The 20459-nt window shown below is 35.5% G+C and overlaps 1 non-coding gene across 1 annotated transcript; it reads left to right on the top strand.

Annotated features, from left to right (window-relative positions):
- The first annotated feature begins 19960 nt into the window (after nucleotides 1-19960).
- TRNAT-CGU (transfer RNA threonine (anticodon CGU)) lies at nucleotides 19961-20033 on the top strand. Its single transcript has one exon. It is a non-coding gene; the product is annotated as a tRNA-Thr (tRNA).
- Nucleotides 20034-20459: the final 426 nt, after the last annotated feature.

Genomic DNA, 20459 nt, shown 5'->3' with positions numbered 1-20459 from the left:
TAAACTTCTATTTCATACCCACATGCCGGTTTTAGGTGGGATGAGTTGCAAGCCTACCGACCCCACCTATGCCGAACCGAACTAACTGCTAACACCCTGACGCCCAGTCTCGCCAGCCTTCCAAATTCGTGTACCATTCCACGCCAACAGCCCCCAAATTTCCCCCCAAACTGAGTTGTAAGCCTCCTTTCCCTTCGGGAGGGAAGTAGTTCCGCTGCTGGACATAAACTACCATTGCTTAATATATCCATGGAGGTCGGCCGAGAGAGTCGGCAGCTTCGGAGGAACGGCACAGACGCATCTGAAAACCAAGTAAGACAACCAAAATGATAAGGAAATGATGATAGGGCAGGAAAGAAAGTGGCGAGAATGAATGTGGGGTCCATACGCCTGATAAAGTTACCTGATATTCATCCATAGGGGTGAGGGAAAAGCGCCGAAAGAACCTCACCAAGGCAACTCTTCCCAAGCGGGGGAATCGAACCCCGACTCGCTGGTTTCGGGAGCGAAGACGCGACCATGAGACCACAGCGGTGGACCCTCTCAGGTTTAAAAATGTTATGTTTTATTTAACGACGCTCACAACTGCAGAAGTTAGATCAGCATCGCTGGATGTGCCAGAACTTTGTCCCGCAGGAGTTCTTTTACATGCAGTAAATCTACTGACATAAGCCTGTCGCATTTAAGCACATTTAAATGCCATCGACCTGGCCCGGGATCGAACTCGCAACCTTGAGCATAGAAGTCCAGCGCGATACCAACTCGCTAACCAGGTCGACTCTCAGGTTTGGTAGCATTACTTTCAACTACAGATATTTCCAGCGTCGAAATTCTATGTGAGCTATAAATGTCGATACATTTTTCTTGAGTCCTTACCAAAATATTAACAGTTCTAAGTGCTTGTTGCGTTTATTCCTAAGGAAAATTGGCTAGTTCAATTTAAAGATTCAGTAATGGAACGCGCGTCCTTCGGCTATACAGAGTGTTAAAAAGTATCCAATATTTTAGGAGGTGATAGTATGCATCAAAACAAGAAAATAATGTCTAATAAACATGAGTCCTACAACACATACTTTGTGAGATCTGAACACTTGTTCATTGGAGGTGCTCAATGTGACGTCCATTCATGACAATGCATTCCTCCTCGGCGTAAGGCATCACGCACTCTTTGAAATTTGTTTTAATATGTCATTAAGAAATTCCTGATAACGATTCCCAGTTAATCTCTGTGGTAGCACATGACCCTATTAATCTATCACCAAGAACGCCTGGCCATAAGTTGAATGATAATCGGTGTAATGCTTTGTTTCTTCAACTGCATGGGATTTTCATCAGCCCACACATGCTGATTACGAAAATTCGCAACACCATCTCTGTTGAACCCCGCTCATATCCGTAACCAGATTTTTGTTTTCAGTATTCCTTGCGACGTATCATTATTCCATGCCAAGGTTGTCAACTACGGTATGATTATCTGGTAGTCTGCTGTATTGTAGGGCAGAGAAATGCATTGCCATGAATGGACGTCACATTAAGGATCTCCTATGAACAAGTGTTCAGATCTCAGAAAGTATGTGTTGTAGGACCCATGTTTATTAGACATTATTTTCTTGCAAATCTAGTCTTTCAGGTAAAGCTCTCTGTAAAGCAGATTTGAATAATTTCAAGGGAAAAATTGTTCCGGGGCCGGGTATCGATCCCGGGACCTCTGGTTGAACGTACCAGCGCTCTACCAACTGAACTACCCGGGAACTCCATCCAACACCGTCTCAACCTTTCCCTTTATATCCACACAACTCGCGTGGGCTGACGAAACGCCAGAGACCCACATCGAGTGCACACAATCTCTGTGTGACTTGGAATTCTTGTTTTGATGCATATTACCACCTCCTAAAATATTGGATACTTTTGCTTAACACCCTGTATAGTGTAGTGTCTTAGCCGCTGTTACAGTGTACTTTAAATCTACTGCACGTAACTCCAGCTTATATCCCTCCCGGAGGAAGTAATGCTAAATCCATTAGTAGCCCCAATTCATATTCCACCAGAATGATATTTCCTGCTTATTTGCATATTATGATATTTTAAGATCAATTCCTCCTATTTTGTTACGAATTGAGGAGTTTATCGCTCTTCAAATACGATTTCTTCTGCCGGATTCAGACTCGTGCCAGAATAGAATCCGAAAGAAAGCAGCAATGACATCATCAATTTGGAGCATCTGTACAATAGAGACGAATGCGCAGTCGTTCATGTTGGAGTCATAAAATAAGTTGGATTACATTCATATCGCTCCAGCGTATAGACTGCACCCAGAGCTTTATGACAATGATTCACATAATATATAAACAAACATGTATTAAAATATTAAACAACGTATTTTTATTTTCAGGAAGGACGTTCATATTCAGAAATAAGGTCATCATACCGTTATGAGGTAAGCTTAATAATTTTCTGTAATTATGGTAGTATTGTACACTTAATTACGGGCTTAAGTCTGTACCTAGGGAAAGCGGAGTGAATTCAATAATAGTAAATACGTTGAAAACACACGTGGTTACAATTTACTTGGTGAAAAATATAGTGAGAATCCATTCTCCATGGCGTCTCGGAGACCAATCTTCAGGGTGTTTAACCCTAGCAACTTAACTGCTATAGAATTTCATGCTACTTATATGGGGTCGTTTTGACCCCAAGAATATTTGTTGTTAATAATTAGGATATTTTAGAGCTAATGCATTTTTATATACAGTATAAGCGAATTGGAAGTTTTTATTGCTACTAGATTTACTCACTATGTGTAATCAATGAATGAATGAATTAAATTAGTATAATGGCAGACTGTACTGTATTTGGGTTTTTATTTTTTCACTTATCAGGGAACACATTCACTTTTCTTGAAATAAGCAAAATAAAAAAAGGAAATTGTTATTGCATCAAGTGTTAATAGACAATTAATTAATTAACTTAATCACATCACCTGCTGCAGCAGAAAAAACGAGAAGTTAATTTTACACATAAAAATATATTCAATCTTGAACTTACAACATTTTATACATAGTCTACATGGTAGTTTGTGCTTTATTTTTTATACTTGTTCACTTTTAAAAGTACCGGTACATGTTCACTTTGCTTACAACAAAACACCATCACTGTAAAATAACTCTAACTAGAAAATAAATACGTGTTTTATAGATGGGGCTATCCACGAACCCAAGCAGTAAACATGAAAGAAATCAATATATTGTGAATTTTATTAGTTACAACAATGTAATTTATTCGTCACAACAATAATTCTTTTCTACAATTCACCTTAAACGCTCTCGTCAACAATTGGATCTTCACTCAACACAGTATTCGTTATAGCACTCCACCGATGACAATGACAGTTTGCTTGGACTATTACGCACAACAATGAACTGTTAATCTTAATTAATATTTACAAAGCACTATTTACAAATCAGAACTACCAGTTCTCAGTTCACAGTTCTTCTATCTCAGTCACTCGAGTTCACAGTATCTCGAACCACAGACCTTCAGAGACAGTTCACTGTACTCGAACTCGGGTCCCTCCAACTGCGGTCCACTGCACTCGAACTCAGGTCCCTCCAACTGCGATCCACTGCACTCGAACTCAGGCCTTCGGATGCTGACGCAGATGCGGACGCACACTCGAGTCGAACTCCGGTTGGCTTGACTGGCTCGCTCTGGCTTACTCACTGACAGAATAACTGAAAACTCTGAAACTCTAGTTCGCTGGCGCCTGCTCTTTTATAGCAAAATCATAGTTGCGAGAACCTTCTACAGTTGTGTAGAGAATTATCTCGATATCTCTACATCGACAGACTCCTGGAATAATCGAGAAGGTCGTTCCACATTCACTGCGTTAAGTAGCAGCTGCGCGCAGACTCGTTGCGTTGACGTAATACACCCTCTCTCTTCTCTCCACCGCGCGACGTCACTCAATGTTCCGTGGAGCCTGTGCGATCTGCTTTCTTGCGGGACGCTGGTCGTGAGTTCGATTCTCACGTCGCTGTCACAATATAATTGAATCACTAAATAAGTCACCTTCAGTTAGTTTGGAGAAAAATACAAATAACTCCTGCACACAACGAAATATAAACAAATTGCATCGAAAATATTTCTATGAATCAATCATGACTGTACGAGATATTTATGTAAAAAACGTGTATTTCTTAATTTATCATGCCCTGTAGAAATAATTTTGTGTATAGACTTGTTTCCCTTTCATATCTAACGAAATATATTCTACAAATATTAAACAAAATGTATCGTTACCTCCATTATTGAAATCAAAAGCTTTATTGTATACCAATTTATTAACAACAGTAGAGTGTAACACATTGAAACATTGAAAGCTTTCGGTTATTACATAAACCATTTGTACACCCCTGGCTTTATTCATTTTTATTCGATTGTGCTTGTAGCGATCGCTGTTTACAACACCTTTCTTGCGTTTCGCAGGATTTGAAGAAGTACTGTTTTCGTCGTTTGACGCCATTTTACTCATGATACATATTTTTCCTCTAGATGGCAGGAAGAACAAATTTGAATTCCTTATGAGAAGGGAACAAGTCGTGGACTAAGCTCCTTTTCAAAGTAAACATGAAGACTAAAGTGTTGAAATCTAGAAAAAGGAGATGCAGGACCTTTTCCCTTTTCATGCAGAATGAAAGAGTATATCGAAATTAGTATGACTACAGTCTTAACTCATTTTTGCCAAAACTGGGGTAGCTTTCATTATTCTTAACTGCAATTGGATCCACTGAACAGAAAGAGAATTGTAGAATTTAAATATTGTTAAAACTATAATTCTGTAAGATTTTTGCTTATTAACGCACTTTGTAGCATGTATCAGATCTATACAACTTCTTCAGCTCCTCCAATATTTTACTTATACTGAAGCAAATATTTCGTTAATAGTACATTAGCCTATGCAACGAGCCTATAATGATAGTAATTAAGACGCGAGGATGTTTGTTTATGAAACTCGCTTGCGCTCGTTTCATAATTTTCATACGAGCTTCTTAATTACCATTATAGGTACGTTTCATACGACTTTTTATGCTCGACCATATTTCTAACTTGAAATTATTCAGAAGTATTCATTTTATTTGTATCTGACAGAAGATCGGAAGTGACCTTGTTCATAGCTCGTGAATTGTGAGATGTGTGCAGACGCGAAAGTATTCATTTTTTCCGAGGAACAATAATGTCATTGACCTTGATGTAATGTAGAGAATGTATAACCTGGAAATTGATTTAGAATTGAAAAACGAAATGACAAATTGAATTTATTTGAATAGTATTTACAATTAACGCTAATTATTATAGTAACAGAACATAACCTTCTGCGACAGTATTGGATTTCCAGCCTCCGTGACGTTTCCCTCATTGTCTTTCGATTGCATATCCGAGAATAATCGAAAACCTGAACTTTAATGAATAGGTGTACTTTAATGATATGCATTAAATGACTGCTACCAGGTGTATAATTACTACATTTCGGCATGGTCGAGCATAAATATATTAAAGGCTGGGAGGTAGAAATTCCATGCTTGCTGTATCTTACAAAAAATGGTCATAATCAGAACCACATTTCGGCTGCTTATTCTTAAATTTTTCTTCCTATGGAAAGAATCAGAGCTCAATTTTGTATGAAACTCTACCCAAAATAGTTGTGGCAGTTACTGGGAGAAGGAAAATCCCATCTCTGTCTGGAATTCAACTCGGACTCATGTCCGTAGTCTGTCACTCTTTCAGAGTAAAGGTAGTCTAACTAAGTCTACTTCCTGCAATTAAGAATGCCTACATTCTAATTTAAGACGTATTATGTATGTGTTTATTCACACTGCAAATGGGTATATACCCGGTGGCAGTGGTAACTAATAACACTCAATAGTGACAATAATAAACACAATTGATAAAATATACAATTAATAATAGATTAATAATAATAATTATAATAATAATTAATACTAATAATAATGAATAATAATAACAGGGACCATCCTAAATTAAATGAAGCACGATCACTTAAAATAAAAATTTAAGGAAATTTAATTTGTATCTTAACCCTAAGTTCGAACTAAAACCCACGCGTATGATATGTTCATACCTGCACAAGTACCTTTCAGCACTATAATCATTTCCATGTCAACTCACTCATTTCACTGGGAACTACGACATATTTCACTGATTCTGTCCTGATTTCACTAACACTTCAAAAACATTTCACTGTTCAAATACTTTGCACTGCCACTATAAACTATAAAGCTTCAATGACACAACACACTTATTCACTGATACAACACTTCAATAATAAAATATCAATTACACCCTTTAAATAGTGTGTATAATACACTACCGTCTATTAGCAAAAGTCGTTAAGCCTATTTTTAAATATATTTTTGGTTATTGGTAAAGCCTTTAGTAAGTCTGCAGTAAAGTATTCCAGTCCCTGATAGTACGATTGAGAAAAGAAAATTTTCCAGTGTCCGTCCTCTATCTTCTTTCCCTCAATTTATATGAGTGGTCGTTCCTTGAAGAGTAATTTGGCGGCTGCAACCTATTTTTTATTTCTCTCCAAGCAGGTATGAAGGGATTTAAGTTGAATATTTGTCTCCTGTATTGCGAACAAATTGTAATCACGTGTTACTGAATAGTTATTTATGTAACTTGTGTGTGAAGTGAAAACTTTTTGCACGTGTGGAAAGATACTCGGCTTGAGCAATAATAAATGGGTGATAAAATTACACGAGTGCAAAAAGTCCACGACCATAATTTTCACACACAATTTTACTTAACTAAATGACATATTTTGTAGTATGTAGTAGAAATTTTACTGCTCGATTAATAGAAAAATATTCTGTGATGTGCAAAGATAGTAGAATCTTTGGTAGGTTATAATAGATCATAGATCGATTTTTAACATTAATGGTCAAAGAATTCTGTTCATACTCGTACGGTGAGAAGTGATATTATATAATAGAGTAGCTCATGATTTGTGCGATTAAGTTACTTGACTGTACAAGTGCGAAGAAGTAAATTAATTTAGAAAGGCATTAATTTTCCTATGAAAAACTGTTTCGAAAACGCCTACTTCTTGTAGAAGTAACATAATAGAATAGACCATGATGTATGCGATAAAGTTGTCTTATTGCATAAGTGCGATAAAGTAAATTAATTTAACGCTGTTCAGAAGAGGCCTATTTTTCTACGACAAACTGTTCAGAAAACACTTACTCCTTACAAAAGTGTGATGTTATGTAATAGACCAGGCCATAATGACGTGTGCGATAAAGTTGCTTCGCTGCAGAAATGTGACAACGTACAGTAAATTAATTTAACAGTATTCAGAAAAGGTCTACTTTTCCTATGCAAACTGTTTAGAAAACACTTACTCCTTATAAAATTGTGATGTTATGCAATAGACCAGGCCACGATGACGTGTGCAATAAAGTTTCTTCGATGCAGAAATGCGACAACGTACAGTAAATTAATTTAACAGTATTCAGAAAAGGTCTACTTTTACTATGCAAAACTGTTTAGAAAACACTTACTCCTTATAAAAGTGTGATGTTATGTAATAGACCAGGCCACGATGACGTATGCAATAAAGTTTCTTCGCTGCAGAAATGCGACAACGTACAGTACATTAATTTAACAGTATTCAGAAAATGTCTACTTTTCCTATGCAAAACTGTTTAGAAAACACTCACTCCTTATAAAAGTGTGATGTTATGTAATAGACCAGGCCATGATGACGTGTGCAATAAAGTTTCTTCGCTGCAGAAATGCGACAACATATAGTACATTAATTTGACAGTATTCAGAACAGGTCTACTTTTCCTAAGCAAAACTGTTTAGAAAACACTTACTCCTTATAAAAGTGTGATATTATGTAATAGACCAGGCCATGATGACGTGTGCAATAAAGTTTCTTCGATGCAGAAATGCGACAACGTATAGTACATTAATTTAACAGTATTCAGAACAGGTCTACTTTTCCTATGCAAAACTGTTTAGAAAACACTTACTCCTTATAAAAGTGTGATGTTATGTAATAGACCAGGCCATGATGACGTGTGCAATAAAGTTTCTTCGCTGCAGAAATGCGACAATGTATAGTACATTAATTTAACAGTATTCAGAACAGGTCTACTTTTCCTATGCAAAACTGTTTAGAAAACACTTACTCCTTATAAAAGTGTGATGTTATGTAATAGACCAGGCCATGATGACGTGTGCAATAAAGTTTCTTCGCTGCAGAAGTGGAACAACGTACAGTACATTAATTTAACAGTATTCAGAAAAGGTCTACTTTTCCTATGCAAAACTCTTTAGAAAACACTTACTTTTTACAATAGTAAATAAAATATTGTACACGCCTATTAAAATTTACAAATGCTTGAAGGAACGCAAAATATTTCTAAAAATAATATAGTTCAAGGAATATGGATGATGAAATACCTCATGAAACTAGAATAAGTTACGTATTTATGAGCATTTATTGTATATAAAAACGTGAACTTTATGTTTCTTATACATGGAATTGGAAGCATTATGGCAGGGCTGGGCAGCAAGAGCGAATTCTACTCTCTCACGGGGACACATATGACTTCTCTTCATCCACTTTCTTCCCCGCCGAACACCGCGCAGTGTTGATTTAGTAACGGATGAATATTAAGCGTCCCCGTTTAGAGTCTCGATTCGCTCCCGATGCCCAGCTCTGCTTTATGAGATGACTGTAGCACATACATATTCGAAAAATCTCTTAATTATGAGAAAATAATGTATATGAGATAAGAATTGAGTTTGTCTGAATAATAATTTAGAAATTCTACCTTAAAACAAATTATCACTATGAAAACGGAATTAGTATTCCTTTGCTTCTTTCTATTGGATAAGCTGGTTTCATAATTCGTGGTAATGGGAACACAAAACACTTTGAAACTGTATTAGAACATGAGAACAGTGTCTTTAACGACCGCCATTAATTCTGAGACCAAATCAGAGGAATTGGAATGGTTGCACAAATGAATGACCCGGCCAGCTTTTCTGTTCCTCAGTCATTAGGCTGGTGAGAAAATGCAAAGCCTTGGCTTGGTGATAATTCGTTGGTGTAACGGACTTGAACAAATACAATAAATATTCCTTCATTTGGGTTTAGGAGAAAATCAATCTCTACTTACAATTTCATTCTTCGAAATAAAATCCATACTTAGGCATATATTTTGGTGTTAATTTCTTAATCTTATATCATACTTTAAATATGAAGATTCAGTTCTCGTATTAATAATTAGTTTTCTATCGCTGTTATTATATTATATTAAGAATTAGATTTCTGACTGTAAAATAAACATATCTTATGCTTAATCATTATAAGATGTACTGCAACATTTTAAGAAAAGTTTTATAATAGGCAGGAAGGATAGATACGAATAGAAATCCACAAAATAAAAAAAATAAAAAACAATAGTAACAGAATTTGGAATATTATTAAAAATTAACTTGGCCTATATCCAAAGATTGAAAATATCAATTCTTTCATAGAAATCAATGATCATAAAGTAGAGAATCCAAGTTCTATTGCAAATTTGTTCAACGACTTCTATATACATATAATTGACAAACTAAACATTCATGTTTCTGCATAAGATACTGTAATTGGTAATTAATTAGCAGATATATTTTACATTGAATTTTTACTAAATGTAGGCCTAAGTAAATGTTTGAAGAATACGTAATCATGAAACTTATTATTTTCACTCATATGCTTTAACGATAAAAGTAATTTCACCTCAAATTTTATCTTACCGTAATATGCCATCTTACCCCAATGTACCATTTTACCCCATCTTCATTCGTTGCATCATGTCTCCTTTGACCGATATCGGTTGCCATAATATTATTGTGACCAGGAATTTTGTTTAATCCACTTTCATATTCCTAACGTCAAATAATAGAAAATTTTAACAAAATCTGTAATTGTTATTACAAATATTCTTTCTTTTCTCGCTACATTTTTATTGAAATTCATTACTTTTGAACTTGTATTTTGATCGTCCTCATTATAATTTTAACTCTATACTTGCTCAACCGCTTGCTATTCAAAACTGTTTGTAACTGTAATATTGTTTTTAATTCACATTTTCGTGTCAGTTTTCATACTTTCAGTATTTCATGAAAATGAAGAATTACTAAACAAAATAAAAAATTCCATACCGAAAATTGAGTTAAAACACAGTAAACAGCACGTCAAAAAAAAACTCAATCGACATGTTTTTAATAACGTATACGGTGGTACTTTATTAAAGACATCTTCTTTCATATTACCTTCTATTAGCGGAAAATAGGTTTCATAGCGTTCCACATTGTGGAGTGATCAATTAACAGTCAATCTCCAGAGCCAGTCAACACATAATTTATTTCTTAGAAAATAACTTCAATCCGCTGATTTGTCTCTGTGGATAGCGTGTGTGCTTCCTATCCTTTCGGTCCATGGTTGGAATTTCAGCTTGGGTAATGGAATATATTTATCTTCCATCCATTGGACTGGACATATGTCCCTTGTCATGAGGTGCATTGTGTTGTCTCAATTTTGTCGTGCGCCATGCTGACTACACGGCTAGGGAAGCCCGCGAAGTATGCTTGTCAAGTGTTGATGAAAAGTAGACGGACAGAGATAGATAGATAGATAGATAGATAGATAGATAGATAGATAGATAGATAGATAGATAGATAGATAGATAGATAGATAGATAGATAGATAGATAGATGGATGGATGGATGGATGGATGGATGGATGGATGGATGGATGGATGGATGGATGGATGGATGGATGGATGGGTGGATGGGTGGATGGGTGGATGGGTGGATGGATGGGTGGGTGGGTGGGTGGATGGATGGATGGATGGACGGACGGACGGACGGACGGACGGGTGGGTGGGTGGGTGGGTGGGTAGCATCATGGATGAAGGAAAGAAAAATCCCATATAATGTATTGTATTTACTTAGATTCCATGGTATTCGTACATTGCTTCCAGGCTAGAATATGGAATATGTATAAAAAATATCTTAATCACACTGTAAAGTCTCAATTTTATCAAAGTCACAGTCTAATTGAAATGTAAATAGAAGGGGTCCTATTCATAGACATTTCGCTAGCCCGCGCTACGAGCGTGCTAAACTAGCCCCGGCTATCGACTGGTTACTTGTACAGGATTCATATCATATCATATCGCTAACACTGGTTTATGAATACGAAAAACATTAGTTCGCTGATCATCCATCGGAAGCCCGCGCTAAGAATGTCTATGAATAAAGCCCAAGAGGTTTAGAATATAGTCTACTAGTACAACACAAAGGTTTAGTATCAATACTTAAAACAGGACAGAAATATTCATGAAGCGTTGTTGAATGTCATAAATTGACTTACAGAATAGAAGGTGTGAGAAATTAGGTACTTCTTTAATTTGAATCTAAATAATCTGTAGTTTTGAGTTCGATTTTTTATATCCATAGACAGACTATTAAAAATATTTACTTCCATATGATGCACTCCTCTTTGAGAGTACGATAGACTTGCCGATGAAGTATGAAAGTCATTTTTGACGTGTATTTATGCTATGAATTGTTGCGTGGGTTACAAAGTTTTCACGATTACATACGAGGAAGTTTATTAATGGAAAAAAATATACTGACAAGCCATGGTCATTATTTGAAGGATTCAGAGCCATGGTGGGCCAAGCGCCATTTATTAAAAACGCAGAAAACAACAGTTAAAATTAAGTGATTACCATAATTTAACGAGACATATAGCAAGTAAGATCAAGTATTCAGATTAAAATTAAATGATATGTCAATCTTCATTAAATTATGGTATTTACTTAAATTTAACCCTTGTTTTCTCCGTTTTTAATAAATGGCACTTGGCCCGCTATGGCTCTGAGCCCTTCATTTGTAGTTTTCTTAAAATGTGCCTACACGATTCCATAGATTTGGCACATATTCTTTTCGAAATTATTATTTTTTTTAATAGGAATATACTGTTACTATCTGTAGAATTTCCCCAGAATATTATTACAAAACTCATTACCGAGTGAAAGTATGCAAAGTATATAGTTTTAAGGTATTAATATTTACTATCTCTTGCATAGGTCTAATAGCAAAACATGCTAAATTTAGTTTGGGGTAATTTCTTTAATGTGCATTTTACAGTTTAACACATTATCGTTTTGTAAGCCAAGAAATTTGGTTGTTGTTTCTATTAGAGACCTGTTGTTAATTATTAGGCTTGAAATTTTCGAGGTTGAATCTTGCCAGGATTAAAATTGAATTGTGTTAGTTCTATATGGTTGTGAAACTTGGACTCTCACTTTGAAAGAGGAACAGAGATTAAGAGTGTTTGAGAATAAGGTTCTTAGGAAAATATTTGGGGTTAAGAGGGATGAAGTTACAGGAGAATGGAGAAAGTTACACAACGCAGAGCTGCACGCATTGTATTCTTCACCTGACATAATTAGGAACATAAAGTCCAGACGTTTCAGAAGGGCAGGACATGTAGCACGTATGGGCAAATCCAGAAATGCATATAGAGTGTTAGTTGGGAGGCCGGAGGGAAAAATACCTTTGGGGAGGCCGAGGCGTAGGTGGGAAGGTAATATTAAAATGGACCTGAGGGTGGTGGGATATGATGGTAGAGACTGGATTAATCTTGCTCAGGATAGGGACCAATGGCGGGCTTATGTGAGGGCGGCAATGAACCTCCGGGTTCCTTAAAAGCCAGTAAGTAAGTAAGTAAGTAAGTAAGTAAGTAAGTAAGTTAGTAAGTAAGTAAGTAAGTTAGTTAGTTTTGTTACAATTTAATACTAATTTATTGGTTGAGAACCAAACACATCTCTCGCACCATAAGCACCTCTAAACCTGTAATATACTCGGTTCGAAAGGAATAGTGAGTTTAGACGTAAATTTTGAACCCAATTTTGATAAATCCTTCCCGATTAACGAACTCAATACTGTAATGAATAGGCAAGCCTATACTAACATAATTTATTCACATTATTCCCTGTATAATGTAAAATAGCAACTTCTATAGACACTCTGTAAGTGAAATTTTAAACCATATATTTCTAAAGTAAGGAGCTCAGTATGCAGAAAAAGGATTCTGAATTTTGTTTCTATACTACTTATCGATGTTATCAGAGCATCTGAGACCGTACTGGAGTACGTTGTAGCTTCTATGTCTTACTGCCATCGTAGACAATACAGGACAGCTCGTAGAGCAGCGGTGACCAAAACTCGAGCTGCAGTGATTACATGCGACAGACAGCCTATGAAGTAAGGAGACGGAGGAAAGGTACTTGGCATGAAAACTACAAACAGTGGTGTTTCCTGTACTAACTTTTTGATCAATCCCGCGGATAAAAATCTCAAGCTTTGCTGTATCAGTAATGTCACTACTGTCATCAGGAGCCAGTGAATAATATACGATTTTCCTTGCTTCCTTTTTTAACCTTCCTCTCAAACATAATCAGGAATTTTCTAAATTCTTCTTCGGCAATTCGTAGTTTTTCAAAATAAAAACTTCCTATGGACAAGTTATTTAAGCTATTTTAATCATTACTCTTTTGAGAAATTCTGTCCTATTAAAAGGCTTTAGAGCACGAGATACTGTATTTCAAACCCCATTAGGTAGCTGAATTCCTTACATTTATTTATGTCATCTTTCTCTTCCTGGCTATGATTTAAGACATGTCAATTCCTGACGTTTAACAGTTCGTTGGCACATAATATTGAATCAGTTTTTTTTACAATATTATTATTAAATGAATAACTAATAAATAGTTACCCTCATTTAAGGGGAGGCAGAGGTGAAATTTTCGAACGAAACTGAAAAAAAAAATGAAAATTTGGTTTTTTCCATTTTTATTATCTTTATTTTCATATTCCGATGTTAGTTTTTGATTTTGTGCCCTTAAAAGTATGAAATTAAAACCAAGATAACTGTATTACTATATTATTCCCATAATAAATTAATACTTATCATTATTTATATACCTTCTCTGAACATATAAATAAAAAGAAATATTGAAAAATTCTTAGAATATGGTGCATGGAGCATTTTATAATCAAACGATATAAAGTTTTATAAAATTATTAATATTTACAGAACTATTGTACTTAGAACGTTGAAACTTGGTATGTCCATTACTAATAACATACTTAGTATTCATGATCAATTTGAAACAAATCGGATAAATTTTGTGGATTTTGAATATTCACCTCTGCCTCCCCTTAAAGATTAAGAACATTAAAATTGAGATAAAACCTAATAATTTTATCCTTCTAGGGAGAAGATCTAAAAATATCAATATTCATGCACGTACAGAAGAATTATAGAAACACATAGGCCTACTTAGTGGTCAATAATAATAATAATAATAATAATAATAATAATAATAATAATAATAATAATAATAATAATAATAATACATTATTCAGCGTGGCAATTAATGTTTCTATATACTCCTAATTGAACCGTTGAACAAAGTAAACGTGTTACATTTTGTCCGACAGAACAACAAAGAAGTTCTCCTTCTCATTCTTTACGAAACCACCTCTTACTGCTTGTAGAGACAGAGTTTATAGAGCGACATGATACCGCCACTGCTTGCCTACAGTACGTGAATGAAACACACAGCAATGTACAGGAAACTCCTCGTACCTGTTTGAATGTCTGCGATTACACGATATAATCATGACACCCGCTTTGGTCACCGCTGCCCTAGAATGTCAATAGATAGCAGATAGCTTCAATAATCTGAATCACTTTCCACTCCATGTCAACCTCCACGATCAAGCAAGGAAATAAACAAAAGCAGATCTTATGTTCGGGATTCCAATATGAAATAACTGATCCCTGTATAACATATGTGCATCCTATTTACCCTCTTCTTCTTTCATCTACAACCCCCAATTCTATTTTGTACCGCTATCCCAAAGCATACTCTGTTTTTATTAGTATCTTCTCTTCTCTCTCATATTCTGATTCTTCCCGAACGGACTTATCTTAACTGCGTGTTCTTTTTTGTTTTGCAATAGATTCCCTTTTTATCGTTGAGTGAATAGTAATTGCGAATCCAGCCAAGAAATTCTGTTCTTCTCCACAGCTGACGTCATCCCATCCCCAAGTCCTAACTCTTAACTTTGCTACAAACTTTTTTACAAAGAATATCTTCGTGCGCTCACATTCCACATTCCGGAGAAGAAAATATACATGTTACAAAAAAGTCCCAAAACATTAACATAACTGACGTTAAAAACTTGTACGTTGTACAGATTACACCACAGCTTTCTGCACACCACAGTTCCAGCTAAAAATGATATTGTGGCTAAATTATGATTAGCATAGAGATTTTTCACGTTATTATATTGTTAATAATGAATTCTTAAGTTATACGATACATCAGCGTTAATTCAATCATAAAAATAGACTGAAGTTTCATCTGCACAGATATTTAAAATATTCCTAGATAATTATTTCCCAGAAGTTAGCTGCAGTTATATAGGTAAAATACACAAGAACATAGACAACAGCTGAAATAAATTGAAGATCTCTGTGCAAAAACCCGTCATGTCCCGAAATGAAAATTTTACACGAGAAAAAAGAAAAACTCTCCACAAAAATTGAATGTGCATTAATTTCAAACTGATTTTTTCATGATAATTTAGGAAATTAGTAGGTTTTTACGTGGTTATCAGTATTCGTTGTTAGTTCTCTTTCGGCGGTAGATTATTTTTAATTGTGGACTTGTATGTTTTTGCCTCGAAAATACAACAGATTTCTATGTCATGTTTCATTTATTTCTTGTTTGAAACCAAATCTACGAACCTTACTTCAGTCTCAGGTGAGTTCCCATTGAGGGGTTAATCATTGCATATATATATATATATATATATATATATATATATATATATATATATATGAAATATAAATTAAATTAAATTGAATTAAATTATGATTTGTTTAACGACGCTCGCAACTGCAGAGCTTATATCAGCGTCGCCGGTGTGCCGGGATTTTGTTCCGCAGGAGTTCTTTTCCATGCCAGGAAATCTACTGACATGAGCCTCTCGCATTTAAGCACACTTAAATGCCATCGACTCAGGCCGGGATCGAACCCGCAACCTCGAGCATAGAGGGCCAATATAATATACAGTCTATATATTTATGTATATATATATGTATGTATATAGGGACATCACTTTATTTTTACCAACATTTTTAACATTAACTTGGCTATACTCGGAAACACTGTTGTCCCCTTCCATTACAGGAGTTTGGAGTTACTAGTGCAATATGTAAACAAATCATTTTACTAGCTATAGGAGGGGAGGAAAGTAGTGTATCCATTTATGTTGTAGGGAAATACGATATTACGATTTTCAGTTTTATCATCACTTTTACGGAATTTATCAAAATACAGTAGAGTAGTAACATTTCTTTTTTTTTTTTTAAACTCAACTTTTCAGGCGGCTATGTTCGTTATGTAATGTCTACTTTATTTAGAATATTAATTATTGGTGTTAATATACAATATAGAGAGTCCACACCTGTGGAGTAACGGTCAGCGCGTCTGGCCGCGAAACCAGGTGGCCCGGGTTCGATTCCCGGTCGGGGCAAGTTACATGGTTGAGGTTTTTTTCCGGGGTTTTCCCTCAACCCAATACGAACAAATGCTGGGTAACTTTCGGTGCTGGACCCTGGCATTATCACCTTCATTTCATTCAGACGCTAAATAACCTAGATGTTGATACAGCGTCGTAAAATAACCCAATAAAATAAAAAAAATACAATATAGACAGTGCATTTAAATTGAGGGGGTCATAAGTAAAGGGCTGTAAGTGCACTTAAGTTACTTTCGAGAAAATGGGGTTTAAATATTTAAACTTTCGTAAAATCGGTGAAATTTTTATTTAAATTTTAATGTGTGATGCGATTAAAATTGCCACTAAAATTTTAGATACTTTTTCTTACAGTGGGTGCACTTAACTCATGTTATTACAAATGTCACTACCATTCCTTTGCTTCTAGCCACCTCAATTCAAAAAAAGCTAATCTGAATTTTTAAAGAAGTTGCTGAAAATGGTTGCCGTTCATTACAATGCAGGCTTCAATTCAGTACGCATATTATTAAAAACATTTTGAAGCATATTCTCTGAAATTGACTTTATCGTTTCTTGAATATAATTTTTTAGTACGATATTATTAATATAGGTTCTTTCTTCTATAGAAAACGCAATCATATTTATGAAACACACTATACACTGCAGTGTTTACTTCACTGCTTGAAGACTTCGAATGCAACAGCGGCCGTAAGTTTGTGTGCGTCTGACGGGAGCAAGGACATTAGTGAAGGGGTGAGAGTGAAGTACATTCAGAAATGCAGGTGCAATAAAAATGCAAGTAGAAATAAAATGATGTCCCTGTGTATATATATATATATATATATATATATATATATATATATATATATATACTCTGTACATATAGTATATATTACGTATATTAGGGCTATATATTGTCAAACAACTATTATTGTACTATATTTTAAAGGTTAAAGTGTTTAGTGCAGCCAGTAAGAGTAAGCTTATAATAGTTATTTTTAACTTGGTTATTTAACGACGCCGTACCAACTACTGGGTTAGTTAGCATCGATGAATTTCATGAAAGGCAGAGGGTATTTGACGAGATGAGGCTGAGGATTCGTAAAAGATTATTTATATGGCATTTGCCTTACTATTGGGAAAAACTTCGGAAAAATCCAATCAGGTGATCAGCACAAGCGGGAATCGAACCCGCGCCCGAGTGTAATTCCAGACCATAAGGCAAACGCGCTACTAGTATCAGATCTTGGGGGACCAAAACTGCAGTTAAAACTGGTACTGAAATACAGGACTGTAGGGAAATAATACTGATCTACCTTCTATCTAGCGGGAAGATGTCTGCTTTTTGACGCAGATCAGTGAAACTGTCAAGTCCTTTTCAGCTGTGGAGACGTTACTAAAAGTCAGAATTGTCAGATTCTTGCACAAAAGTAGAATATATTTATCTATGCAGTGCATAATAATATTGATTTTGAAAAAAAATTGTACTTGACTGGTTTTTGCACAGTCGTTCTTTCTGATGATGCTTTGGTGCTGGGTGCTTTTATGATTGGTAGTTTTGTGTCAAATACAGTATGTTCTCTAATTTAATTGTATATTGAGGATATATTTCGTACTGTTCTAGTGTATTTAATTATTTATTTTTTGGTTCAGATATAGGAGATAATTTAAAACACTATACAAGAAACACATCATAGCAAAATACAGATCGCACAATGCTTACTCATACGCAGAACACATCACAAACACCAACCACAATTACAGGAACATAGAAACAGATATGGAAACTATAAATCTGCAGTGCCTGGGAAAAGTGACATAAGTCAGTTTCCACAAACCTTTTTTGATAATTTATTGACAACTTACACTGGTTTATGTCGATTTGATTTTTTTCTGTATGAATTATTGTAATGGGAGAAATACTTATGTATTTTTTTCCAAGCGAGCAGATGTTCCGTATGTTGTCAATAAATTATCAAAAGAGGTTTGCGGAAACTGACTTATGTCACTTTTCCCGAGCACTGCAGAAATATTGAACCGAAAAAACAAGAAATAAAAAATGCACTAGAAAAGTACGAACTATACAGACAGACGATACATCAACAACATGTCCTCAATACACAACTAAATTTCAGAACCCACTTCCTATTTGCTACAACACTACTGACCATAAACGCACTCACCATTAAAGCACCTTCAGAAGAAACACGAAGCAAGCAAAGACCGCACTAGTATCTGAAGATGGCTACAAATGGAGGCAAAAATAGTCAACTTAGTTTCGCATTAACACAGGAAAATTTTTTATATAACAAATTTTAATGCATCTTGATCACACAACTTTTAACACTATATCACTTCGGAAAATGTATTATTTGTATTTCTTGTGTTAAATTTTACATTACCTTGTTAACATGTTTCAGCCTGCTATTGGCCTGCTATTCCACATATGCAGAACACATCACAAATGCTAACCACACCTACAGAGACATCAACACAGACATGGAAATTCTACACATCCAACCAAAAAGCCAGAAACTAAACACATTAGAACAATACGGAATATACAGACACAAAAAAACACATTCAAATCAAATTCTCAATACACAACTTAATTTCAGAACACACACACTCTTTGACTCCACATTACACTACACAAACACACCCCCACAGGAAACAAAACATAAGGCTATTATAGATTTATTAATTTGTCCTACAGAATAATATCTGAAATGTTCACAATTAATATCTGAGGAGAAAAATTCGCTCCGGCGCCGGGGATCGAACCCGGGTCCTTGGTTCTACTTACCAAGCGTTCTGACCACTGAGTTATGCCCAATTCAATCCACAGTACCGGATCGAACCTCCCTCCTTCAATGTTTCCCTTTGTGGCCTGACTCCAAGTTAGGCATATATGTTGATGTATATGTCCAATGTCAACTGCCATTATATTAGAAGCGCACCCATTTGAGCGACTTGTTTGGCCGGGATTCCGCAGTTAAGTGCACAGTAATCTTTACAGACATATGCACTGAAGCTATGAGAATATTATAGATTTATTAATTTGTCCTACAGAATAAACTCTGTAATATTGACAATTAATATTTTAGGAGAAAAATTCGCTCCGGCGCCGGGGATCGAACCCGGGTGCGCTCCTAATATAATGGCAGTTGACATTGGACATATACATCAACGTATATGCCTAACTTGGAGTCAGGCCACAAAGGGAAACATTGAAGGAGGAAGATTCGATCCGGTGCTGTGGATTGAATTCGGCGTAGCTCAGTGGTCAGAGCGCTTGGCACGTAGAACCAAGGACCTGGGTTCGATCCCCGGCGCCGGAGCGAATTTTTCTCCTCAAATATTAAAAAACAAGGCACCAAGACCAGCAACAACCAGTTCTGATGATGGCTAATAGCAGGCTGAAACATGTTAACAAGGTAACATAAAATTTAACACAAAAAAGACAAATAATACGTTTTACGAAAAAAAATCGAAATATAATGTAATATAAGGATTACTTAGCAACCCAAAATTATTATTATACTTCCATGGGTTCTCATGCAAAAATAATGATTAAGGGAAAATTTTCCTTTCGGAAAGATGTACATTAGGAATAACTGTTTCGGAAAATATGTTTTTGAAGAAGGAATTGGGAAAAAGTGCAATTCTAAAATCGGACTTTGGAAAAAAAGGATTCGGAAATATTGTCGGAAATAAATAGTCCTGCTCACTACCCCTGAATTACCCCAGCGGCTATTTGATTAAAC

The sequence above is a fragment of the Periplaneta americana genome, chromosome 11, assembly GCF_040183065.1.
Source record: "Periplaneta americana isolate PAMFEO1 chromosome 11, P.americana_PAMFEO1_priV1, whole genome shotgun sequence".
NCBI classification, from domain to species: domain Eukaryota; kingdom Metazoa; phylum Arthropoda; class Insecta; order Blattodea; family Blattidae; genus Periplaneta; species Periplaneta americana.
The sequence above is the reverse complement of the archived record's forward strand: the minus strand, read 5'-3'. Positions and strand labels throughout refer to the sequence as shown.